General features: G+C 39.1%; 1 non-coding gene across 1 annotated transcript; it reads left to right on the top strand.

The window, feature by feature from the left end:
* The first annotated feature begins 3,372 nt into the window (after positions 1–3,372).
* On the top strand, positions 3,373–3,479 carry LOC131634095 (small nucleolar RNA R71). Its single transcript, XR_009293478.1, has one exon. It is a non-coding gene; the product is annotated as a small nucleolar RNA R71 (small nucleolar RNA).
* Positions 3,480–11,697: the final 8,218 nt, after the last annotated feature.

Raw genomic sequence — 11,697 nt, 5'->3', positions numbered from 1 at the left:
TCTGCTACGACATTTTCAGTGCCCTTTTTATCTTTAATTTCCAGGTCGAACTCTTGTAGTAACAAGATCCATCTCAAAAGTCTTGGTTTGGCGTCCTTTTTGGTTAGGAGGTACCTAATGGCGGCGTGGTCAGTGTATATGATTATTTTGGCTCCTACCAGGTAAGAACGGAACTTGTCTAATGCAAATACGACAGCTAATAATTCTTTTTCTGTCGTGGCATAATTCATCTGAGCTTCGTCTAGGGTTCTACTCGCATAATATATGACATGTAGTTTCTTATCCTTTCTTTGTCCTAGAACGGCTCCTACAGCATAATCACTCGCGTCACACATTATTTCGAAAGGTTCATTCCAGTCGGGAGGTTGCATAATTGGCGCAGAGATTAATGCTCGTTTAAGCGTTTGAAATGCTTCAGTGCATTTATCGGTGAAAATAAATTCGGCGTCTTTCATTAGTAGTTCAGTTAAGGGTTTTGTTATTTTAGAGAAATCCTTAATGAAACGTCGGTAAAAACCAGCGTGTCCTAGAAAACTTCTTATTTCTCTAACGGTTTTGGGAGGTTGAAGGTTTTCGATAATTTCAATTTTTGCTTTATCAACTTCGATTCCTCTATCGGATACGATGTGTCCAAGTACAATTCCTTGTCGAACCATGAAATGGCATTTTTCCCAATTAAGGACCAGGTTTACGCTTACGCATCGTTTAAGTACCATTTCGAGGTTTTCTAAACATGTTTCAAAACTTCCTCCACAGACAGAGAAGTCGTCCATAAAGACCTCCATTATTCCATCTAGGAAGTCGGCAAATATTGCCATCATGCATCTTTGGAAGGTCGCGGGTGCATTGCAGAGTCCAAAAGGCATTCGTCTATAGGCGAATGTACCATAAGGACAGGTAAATGTGGTCTTCTCTTGGTCGTCAGGGTGGATAGGAATTTGGAAAAATCCGGAGTATCCATCTAGATAACAGAAATGCGAGTGTTTAGCTAGGCGTTCGAGCATTTGATCTATGAAAGGTAAAGGGAAATGGTCTTTTCGGGTAGCTTTGTTTAGCTTCCTATAGTCAATGCACATTCTCCATCCAGTTTGGGTACGTTGTGCTACAGATTCGCCTTTAGCATTAGTGATTACAGTAACTCCTCCTTTCTTTGGTACGACGTGAACAGGACTAACCCATTTACTATCGGATATGGGATATATTATTCCAGCTTCTAGCAGTTTTTGGATTTCCTTTTTAACCACATCGCTCATAATAGGATTTATTCGCCTTTGATGTTCCCTAGAGGTTTTACTATCGTCTTCGAGCATAATGCGGTGCATACACAGAGAAGGGCTTATACCTTTCAGATCTGATATGTTGTATCCTAAAGCGGTAGGGTATTTTCTTAAGACATTAAGTAATTTTTCAGTCTCGGTTCGTCCTAAGTTGGCGTTCACTATAACTGGTCGGTTTAGTTCTTCATCTAGAAATTCGTATCTAAGATCGGTAGGAAGTGTTTTCAGCTCTATAGCAGGCTTCTTAGGTCCAGGTATAGGATCGGGAGTTAAAGCTAAGCATTCACTCAGGTGGTTATCTTGATATTCCTCACGCCAGTTGTCATCTTCAAGAATTGGCGGCATAGGAATTCTTAGGATCTCGGTTTCCTTATTTGGTTCGGATTTTATTTCTTTGACACACTCGTCGATTATGTCAGCAGAACAGCATGTGTCAATTATAGAAGGTGCTTTTAGGAATTGGGAAAGGATAAATTCTATTTTCTCTTCTCCTACTTCGAAAGTAAGCTTTCCTCGCTTTACATCTATAATTGCACCAGCGGTTGCTAAAAATGGTCTTCCTAATATGATCGGGATGTTAGAATCTTCTTGGATATCCATAATGATAAAGTCAGTTGGGATGTAGAATTGACCTACACGAACAGGGATATTCTCTAACATTCCTACAGGGTATTTAACTGAACGGTCAGCTAGTTGAAGAGACATTCTCGTTGCTTTAAGCTCACCTAGATTGAGTTTCTTACAGGTCGAAAGAGGCATCAAACTAACACTAGCTCCTAAGTCGCACAAGGCTTTCTCTATGATGGTTTTTCCTATTACGCAGGGTATAGAGAAACTACCAGGGTCTTTCAGTTTTGGAGGCATGTTATTTTGGATGATAGCGCTACATTCAGCGGTAAGCGTTATAGTTTCGTTATCCTCGAGTTTCTTTTTGTTTGATAAGATTTCTTTTAAGAACTTAGCGTATGAAGGCATCTCAGTTATGGCTTCTGTGAACGGTATGGTTATGTTTAATTGCTTCAGAAGTTCTATAAATCTTTTAAATTGCGCTTCGGTTTTTGATTTAGCTAATCTCTGAGGGTAAGGAATTGGTGGCTTATAAGGTGGTGGTGGAACATAAGGTTTCTCTTTTTCAGGTTCCACTTCGTTATTGCTCTCATCAGTCTTAGCAGTTTGTTCGTCAGTTGTTTTCTTTTGGGTTTCCTTTGGCTCTTGTTGTGACATGGGTACGTTTTGGGTTCTAGGATCTATGGGTCCATCGTAATTCGTTCCACTTCGTAGTGTTATCGCGTTCGCATGTCCTTTAGGATTGGGTTGAGGTTGAGCAGGAAACGTGCCAGCAGGGGCAACAGTAGGTGCTTGTTGTTGAGCTACTTGTGAGATTTGAGTTTCTAGCATTTTGTTATGCGTAGCTAAGGCATCTACTTTGTTCGATAGTTGTTTTAGTTGCTCGCTATTGTGGATGTTTTGATTCAGGAAGTCTTTATTGGTTTGTTGTTGGGAAGCTATAAAGTTTTCCATCATGATTTCTAGATTTGACTTCCTAGGGGTGTTTTGAGCAGCTACAGGCGCTTTTTGGTAGCTAGGTGGTACAGCAGGTGCTTGTCCAGGTGCGTACAACGCATTGTTGTTCTTATAAGAAAAGTTCGGATGGTTTTTCCATCCAGGGTTGTACGTGCTAGAATAAGGGTTTCCTTGAGCATAGTTTACTTGATCAGATGGGATTCCAGTCAAGAGTTGACATTCAGCAACTACATGTCCAGTCAATCCACAGATCTCGCAGTTAGGTGTTACAGCAGCAGCGGTGGCTGAAGGAGTGATGGTTAAGTTCTCGATCTTTTGAGTTAAAGCGTCTACTTTAGCGTTAACGCGGTCTATACCACTTATTTCATACATTCCTCCTTTGGTTTGGGCTTTCTCTAGAGCGGCTCGTTCTCCACCCCATTGGTAATGGTTTTGTGCCATGTTCTCTATGAGTTTGTATGCTTCATCATGGGGTTTGTCCATTAATGCTCCGCCAGCAGCGGCATCTATAGTCATTTTAGTGTTATATAAGAGACCACCATAGAAAGTATGGATGATCAGCCATGGTTCGAGTCCATGATGAGGGCATATTCTAAGCATGTCCTTGTAACGTTCCCAAGCTTCGAAGAGTGATTCGTTATCTTTCTGGGTAAATCCGTTGATTTGACCTCTAAGCATAGCAGTTTTGCTAGGCGGAAAGTATCTCGCTAAGAATGCTCTCTTCAATTCGTCCCACGTAGTTATGGAATTGGAAGGCAGGGATTGAAGCCACGCTCTAGCTCTATCTCTCAAGGAGAAAGGAAAAAGGCGTAATCGAATAGCTTCGGAACTAACGTTGTTGGCTTTGATAGTGTCGGCGTATTGCACGAACATGGATAAATGGACGGCACGCTAAACCCTTCACGCGAAATTTGGAAGGAGAATGCGCCCGTGGTGGGATGAATTTTATTTCAGTTCTTCCTACGATATCACACGAACTTTCTTATTGGTCCTACGAGTAGGAAAGGGAAAAAAAGATCTCAACTAAACCCTAGGAGTTTGCTAAGTGTGGGGATTTCACCTAGACTAGAAATTCTGGAGTCCGGGAGGTCGGTTATACATAGGGAAGTGTTTAAACACCCTACATATCTGTAGTACTCTACAGGAACCTTCTCTGTGTCATTTGTGATTGTGTTTGCTGCTAATTATTGGGAAAGTTTCTCCTTTGTGTTAGGAGAAGGAATTGATTTGATTTGAAAAGACAGACAGATAGACAGACTGACTATTTTTGGTATTTTATTAGCTCGCTGAGATTCCTTGTGAACCTCATGCCTACATATCCCTAGTGGAAGTCAGAGCTTAATGTAGTTCGGGGAACTAACTAGGGAAATTAATTGTTTTTTGGTGCCTTGCTTGAAGCTCAAGGTTGAAGCTTGGAATTAAATCTCTGTTTACAGTAAAGAGACATGAAATCATCTCTACAGAGAGGTATTAGTACTATTCTACCACAAACATTTTGAAAGAGTGACAGAATAACTGGATTCATTTCATTCAAGAGGGGGACCTTACTTGTGTGTGCAAGTATGCCAGTCAGATGCCTCTTAAATGAAAGAAAGATGCTCGTCCAAATTAGGGAAAGTGTACAAGTCTGGGGATGTGCCAGAGCATGTCTTTCAGAGTCCTAAATGGGAGACTTTGATTGAAATTGAAATTGAAATGTTTGTTTGTTTGAATGTGGTAGAGTAGTAAAAATATCTCTCTATAGAGATAAGCTATGTCTATCTACTGCATAAAAGATTTGACTTTAGCTGGCTTGTATGAGGCCCAAGCTTGAGGCTTTTTGATTGATTAATTAATTATTATTGACTCTAGGAGATGACTCCACTGGGGATTAATTACAGGGTATTTTTGTGTTCTGTACAAAGCCCAGAATTGAGGCTGACTCTACTTAGGGAGACTCTATTTGTGTGCCTTGTACAAAGCCCAAGGTTGTGGCTAACTGTTGAGGATAATTGAATGAATGACTCTATTTTATGTGCCTTGTACAAAGCCCAAGGTTGTGGCTGACTCTAGCTAGGGAAAACATTATTTTCTGCCTTGTACAAGGCCCAAGGTTGTGGCTGACTCTTAAATAAACTGAGTGTGGATGACTCTATGGGGAAAAGATCCTAGGTGTTAGGAATCTTTGACACATGAAAGTATGGTTTATCTGCCTTGTACAAAGCCCAAGGTTGTGGCTACTGAATGATGAAGAACTCACTGGGGAGACTCTATTATCTGCCTTGTACAATGCCCAAGGTTGAGGCTGACTCTTGACAGGGGAGTTTTATTGTTTGGGTGCCTTGTATGAAGCCCAAGGTTGAGGCTAACTGTTTTTGTTGGTTTTGACTCTACTGAGGAGATTTTATTTATTAAAAGACTGTTTTTCTTTGGAAGCTAACCCTTTCCAGGGATTTTGACTCAGCTGGTGAATTTGTCTGTTTGAAAGACTGACTTTATCATGTTTTTTTGGAGGCTGACCCTTTCCAGGGGTTTTGACTCTTTTGGGGAAATTATCTCCTAAGAGAAATGAATCTTTATTTTTTAACATTTTTATTAATTGACTTTGGAGGCTAACCCTTTCCAGGGGTTTATTGAAATGAAGGAATGTGTGGAAGCTAACCCTTTCCAGGGATTTATTGAAATGAAGGATGATTTTAATTGACTTTGGAGGCTAACCCTTTCCAGGGGTTTATTGAAATGAAAGAATGATTTGGAGGCTAACCCTTTCCAGGGGTTTATTGAAAATGAAGGAATGATTTGGAGGCTAACCCTTTCCAGGGGTTTATTGAAATGAATGGCAGAAAGATTATCTAATGGAAACTTCTTGTTTAAAGCCCAAGATGAAGGCTGACTCAATGCTGAGGATGACCCAAAGCATGGATCCTAGACTCTGCTAAGGAAGATTGATGAAGATAAGTGTGACAGAGATTGTCCATGTCTCTCATTCCAAAAGGTGTACTCAATGCAAAATTGAGACAAACTTAGCTTGTTTAAAGTCTGGTTTAAATTGGAAGAAACTCACCAGGGTAGGCTAAAAGGTGACTAAAGACCTGTTCCTATGTTTATAAGAAACCTGATGGGTCCTTGTATACGAGCTCAAGAGGAAGCTGAAAATGCTTTTAAGAAGCCTGTGGGTCCTTGTACAAAGCCCAAGAGGAGGCTAATCGAGGGTCCTTGTTATAGCACAAGAGAAAGCTATGTAGTTTTGAACTTATTTTGGCTCTAAGCAAATGGGTAAGAGGTTTCACCGGGAATAATTCCTCTTTGGGTGGATGTGTCCTATTATTTGGATTCTAAGGTTTTTGCCAAGATGTTTCACCGAGAATAATTCATCTTGGGGGTTTGAACTACAGATCTCTAATTAGGAAAGAGCCTTCACCGGGAAGACATTCTCAATCCTAGGTCATATTCCTATAATATATATATATAGTTTAACTGTCCTAAGGTTTATACTCAGACATAGTTCTAAACTAATATATGCACAATTTATATTTGACAGTAATTTAAAAAAGACTGTAAATTGAAAGCTTGTAAAGCCTAACCTGGATGGAGTGGAGGCCTTTGAAGAAGTATGTACAGAGCCTCAACAGTAATTGATGGATAACAGTTGAATATATATATGATAAACAGTTAAGGGTTTTTGAAAACAGAAGAAGTGAAGATGGACATAGGTCACATAGGTATCTGAAGAGTTTCACCGGGAATAATGCCCTTCAAATACCAGAAGAATGTTTTGAAAACAGAAAGAAGATTTTGAAAATACAGTTTTGAAAACAAGCTAAGAAGAGAAGGTTTTTGGGACTTATACTCTATTAGAGGCCCAGTACTTTACAGTACTGGTGTAAAAGCAATTTGAAAAATGATTTGGAATGATGCAAGGTTTTGTTGTTTGAAAACCTTAATCGTCCGTTCAATCAGAGATTGAAAACAGTTTTGAATATTGACAAAAGTCAACTTAATTAAGGCAAAGATGAAATCTATACCCAATTAAGACCTAAATAATTAGGGTTTTATCATAAAATTATTCACAAAGTAATTAGGTTAAAACAAAATGAAAATATATATTTTAAAGAAAACATTTAAAACATACTATTTTAAACCTAATTAAAATACATGAAATAAATAATATTTTTATGATTTTTTTGATTATTCACAAAGTAGGTATATTAAATAGCAAGTGTGTGAAAAATGAAGTGAAAATGATTTAATTTGATAGGTGAATTGATTGTGTGAAGTTGTGAAGAAATTTAGTGTGAAAAGTGATAAAAAAAATGGTTTTGTCACCTAGAGGGGTTGAACTCACGCCCTCCAAGTCATTGGCCAAAACACCCACCATCTGGGCTACGCGCGCAATTTGTTTAAGATGCACATCCAACTTATTATATTTTCAAACAAGTGGCAAAACATTGAAAAATAAATGAAGCAAAAAGTCTGGGGCGAGGGGGATTCGAACCCCAGACTTGAGGCATGATGAGACTAAGGGCGTATGTGTGGCCACTGGGGCAAGTTTGTTCAGTCGTTTATAAAACACCTATCACTCAAAATAAAATAAACTTTGCCCTGAGATTTCAAAAATGGCGCGCTTCACCATCTTCGTCTTCAACCTCAAGTTCTCCATTTTTGAATTTCTGAACTTACTCGTTTCTCAACTATTTGCAACGATGTAAACATGAAACTTGCTCTAAATTCACTCACGATTTTGAATATGTAACTAACATGGATTAATATTAACTACATCTAACTAATTTACCAGAAATTGTGAAGAACCCTAAAATTTCAAAATCAAATTAAATGACTATACTGAAAGATAAATGAATGATGATAGAGGGTTTTCAATCCTCTGATGATGCTGAACAAGATAGAATCGAGCTATTTCACAAAGAGTGCTTAAATTAGAGAGGTGAAGTTCAGAAACTTACCTCTGAAAATGGAGATCGTGAGGATGATTGAGAGCACCTGGGTTTGAATGAATGATCTCAATAGCTTCCTTGAGACTCAATGATGCTAACTGAATGCTTATTGGAGCTTGAATCCTCCTGAATTACTCAATGGACCTCCCTCGATTTCAGCTTCAAGTGAACATGGAGGTTGTTGAATTTGGAGTTACAGATGAGCTGCAGCCATCTGGTTAGCTTCACTATGACCTGAGGAGTGTGTCTGGATGATTGGCTTGACTTGAAACCTCCTGAATCAGTCTATGGACCTCCAACTGCAAATGCTCCAAAGTGAGAGCAACAATGGTGTTCCTCTACTTACAGAAGTGATCCAGGTGCTTGGATCACCTCAAATGACCTCCCTTGAGATGTTAGAATGCTCACTTTCCAAAGATAAGCTCTGGTTTGAAGAAATCGATTCTTCTTGCCAAAGAACTTTGAAAAACAATGAACATGAGAAGAGAAAGAGAAAGCAAGAAATATGGTTGCTTTGGTGTGTTTTTCTACTGAAGTATGCTCCCCTATTTATAGGTAAATGGTTCAGTACTGATTGAGAGAGTGAGCTTGCTTAATGAGAGAGTTTTGGTTTCTTAGCCAAGAAGAAAATTTGAAAAGATCCTAAATGCAATGATGCATTTTCGGGCTAGCTTCCCCAACCATTGATCTTGTATGATCCAAGGGAACATTTCTGATTCAGAGGAGAGTTCTAATTGGCTTAGAACAAGATTCCTTGATGATTCATCATTTGCCATAAATTCAAAAATGCAATCATTACATAATCACATGCCTTTGTTTTTGGGAATCTTCTCTAATCCTTATGCAATGATGAATTTGGATGTGTGGTATGGTTTCAGATGTATTAGAGGTCGTGTAGCATCATTTAGTGAAGCAAAATGCACAAAAGTGCAAAGTTTCAAATTGTACATGACCTATAATTTCACTTCATGAGGCCAACTTTGAACAAGCATAACTCTTAGCTCAAAATGAATTTGGAGAAGGTTGAACACAATTTGGAAAGCCCTAAACATCTACTTCAAATCATTAGTTTGGAGTTTCTTCAGAATCTTTTGGCAAACTTGTGAAAAATGAGGCCAAAGTTGGAAGAAAACTAGGTTAAAACACTTAGAAAAATTTCTAAGTGTTTATGACCTAAAACTCCAAAATTTCCAAAACTCTCAAATGATTGATCTTTTGAAAAAAGTTCCTTTGTAAGATGTTGTTTTATTTTGCAAGATCTACAACTTTCATGTTGGAAGTTTTTTGAGTTGTGTAGGTGAAATTTTGAGTTCTCACCATGCCCTCAAAAACCCTAATTCCCGACTTTTTGCTCCTTGATGAATTTCTTTGAATTTCTTTGGTCAAATGACTTTATTATCCATATATTGATGATATTGATCCTTAAAAGTCATGGTTTGACCAAAAATCTCAAAAGTCAATGGTGATCCCACACAGTTGACTTTTCCTGACAAAGTGAATTTTTGGGCTTTTGTGAAGAAACAAGATCTTCTCCTCAAATGAATGATGTAAATGGATTATATTGAGGTAGTAGAGATTCTTGAATCATGTATTGAGTTTTGGATCCATGCCCTGATTAAAAGTCAACCATCCTGGTGAATTAGGTCAAAAACCCTAATTGTCGACCAGATGGGAATGATGACTGTAGACTTTGAATTGAGGTGTGATGTCCAGTTGATCTTGTCATATGAGTTATTTGAAGATGATTGATGTCTTTGAATGATCCCCTGGGGCTTTTTAGGGTTTCCCAAAGGTGATCCCTGATTTTAGTCCTTGATAGACTCCAAACCCTAGTCTGTTGATCTGAGTAATCCTGTACTTAGATAACTGGGTGTCTTAATCAATCATAGGTGTAATAATGAGGGTTTTGAGTCTTATGCTTGTATTAGAGACTAATCCTTCTATTGATTGATCCTTTGCCTGAATTTTCTTGTCTTTGAACACCCTCGATTGAATGTCAGGCTGCTCTGGGTACTTGCTTTGACTTGATGAAAATCCTGAAGATATGTCATCTCAGGGGGGGTCAAAAATTAGGGTATGACAGATGCCCCTATTTAAGTTTCTTTTAACTAGAGGGAGAGAGATTGATATCTCGATCTCTTCTGCGTAAAAGAGACTTAAATATCAAAGAATGCCCGAATTTTGGGCGCTCCTGAGATGATAAAATCTTTGCATGATTTGATCCTTTTGTCGCACTTGGCGGGGGATGAGGAGATAAACTCCTGCAGAAATACTTGATGTGGATTCTGGTGAATGGATGGCAATGTAGGATGCGCAATCCATCTTCTTTAATTAAGTGTTGATACTTAGAAAAAGGTAAACAACCTCCTCTCGTTCCGGATGTCCAAATCTCGAAACTGGTCTCAGTTGCGTTTGGACGATATCTCAGATAAAGAGAAAATTTCCAAAGGTTTGTTTCCTCATCAAACTTCTTACCAGCACTTGGAGGTAAGATGCCATTTGATGGTAGTAAAGAAACTTCAAAGGTTTGTTTCCTCGTCAAACTTCTTACCAGCGCTTGGAGGTAAGATGCTATTTGACGGCTGTAAAGAAACTTCAAAGGTTTGTTTCCTCGTCAAACTTCTTATCAGCGCTTGGAGATAAGATGCCATTCGACGGTGGTAGAGAAACTTCACCATCTTCCCTTTTGACTTGACGTCTTTGAAAGAATGTCATATGGCCTCATGATCTTTTGAGGGGCTAATGACTTTGTTTGAAGGCGGACGAACTGTTTTCGGGGTGAAAACTGCCATTCGTCGACTGATGCCCGGGGAATCAACGAACTGTTTTCCTAAGAGGAAAACTGCCATTCATCGACTCTGTGGGGAGTTAAACATCCCAGAAACAGACAAACTGTTTGAAGAAACTGCCATTTGTCGATCTCTTGAGTATTTAGCAGACAAACTGTCTTTTCTTGGGAAAAGACTGCCATTTGCCAATTGCTAGGGGAGCAAACTGTCTTCTACTGGGAGAGACTGCCATTTGCTGACTTTGTCATGATAGAAAGTGAGCAAACTGTCTTCTGATGAAAGAGACTGCCATTTGCTGACTTTGTTATGATAGAAAGCGAGCAAACTGTCTTCTGCTGAAAGAGACTGCCATTTGCTGACTTTGTTGTGATAGAAAGCGAGCAAACTGTCTTCTGCTGAAAGAGACTGCCATTTGCTGACTTTGTTGGGGAATCTGAACTATCTTCTGGACGAAGACTATCATTCGCTGACTCCGCTGGGGAATCATTTGTTGATCTGCTGGGAGATTCTGAATTATTCTTTGACAAGAAGTGGCACCTCTTGACCCTGCTGGGGAAATACCAAACCTGTAGGGAATTCCAAAATGTGAAGCAGACTATCTTATCTGAAGAAGACTGTCGAATGTCGCTCTGCAGGAGAATCTCGGCTGAGGAAATCCAAAAGTGAACAAACTATCTCTTTGAGGGAGACAACCATTTGTTGACTTGCTTGGGGAGATCCTTGTGTATGAACTGTTGTTTCGAAGGAAAAAGTTTCTCCGGAATTTGCAGGGGAAACTTGAGTTCATGCCTCAATGACTTAGGCATTCACAGGATCAAAGCCCGATTCGGCTATGCAATTATGATGTAATGTATGCATGAATATTATGACAATGATAAAATGTAAAGTGAATGTGAATGGAATTGTCGCGGATGTAAAATCCTAAGATACGACTTGAATTCTTGTTGATCAGAAGATGTCCTCTTCTTGTAGTTCGAACTCTGTTGGGAATATCTGGTTATCAGTTGTCCGCTGTCCGAAATGAGTAATATGAATTGAAGTGATGATCCGTCATCGGGAGATGTTCGCAAAGCGACCTCATGGGGAAATATTGGTTCCCGGAGTCTCAACCGTTCTCGGAGCAACTGTTTGCATTCTTCCTATTGTTTGTAAACCTCAGAAAGAAATTTCACCTTT

The sequence above is a fragment of the Vicia villosa genome, unplaced genomic scaffold (genome assembly GCF_029867415.1).
Source record: "Vicia villosa cultivar HV-30 ecotype Madison, WI unplaced genomic scaffold, Vvil1.0 ctg.001224F_1_1, whole genome shotgun sequence".
NCBI lineage: Eukaryota > Viridiplantae > Streptophyta > Magnoliopsida > Fabales > Fabaceae > Vicia > Vicia villosa.
The sequence above is the reverse complement of the archived record's forward strand: the minus strand, read 5'-3'. Positions and strand labels throughout refer to the sequence as shown.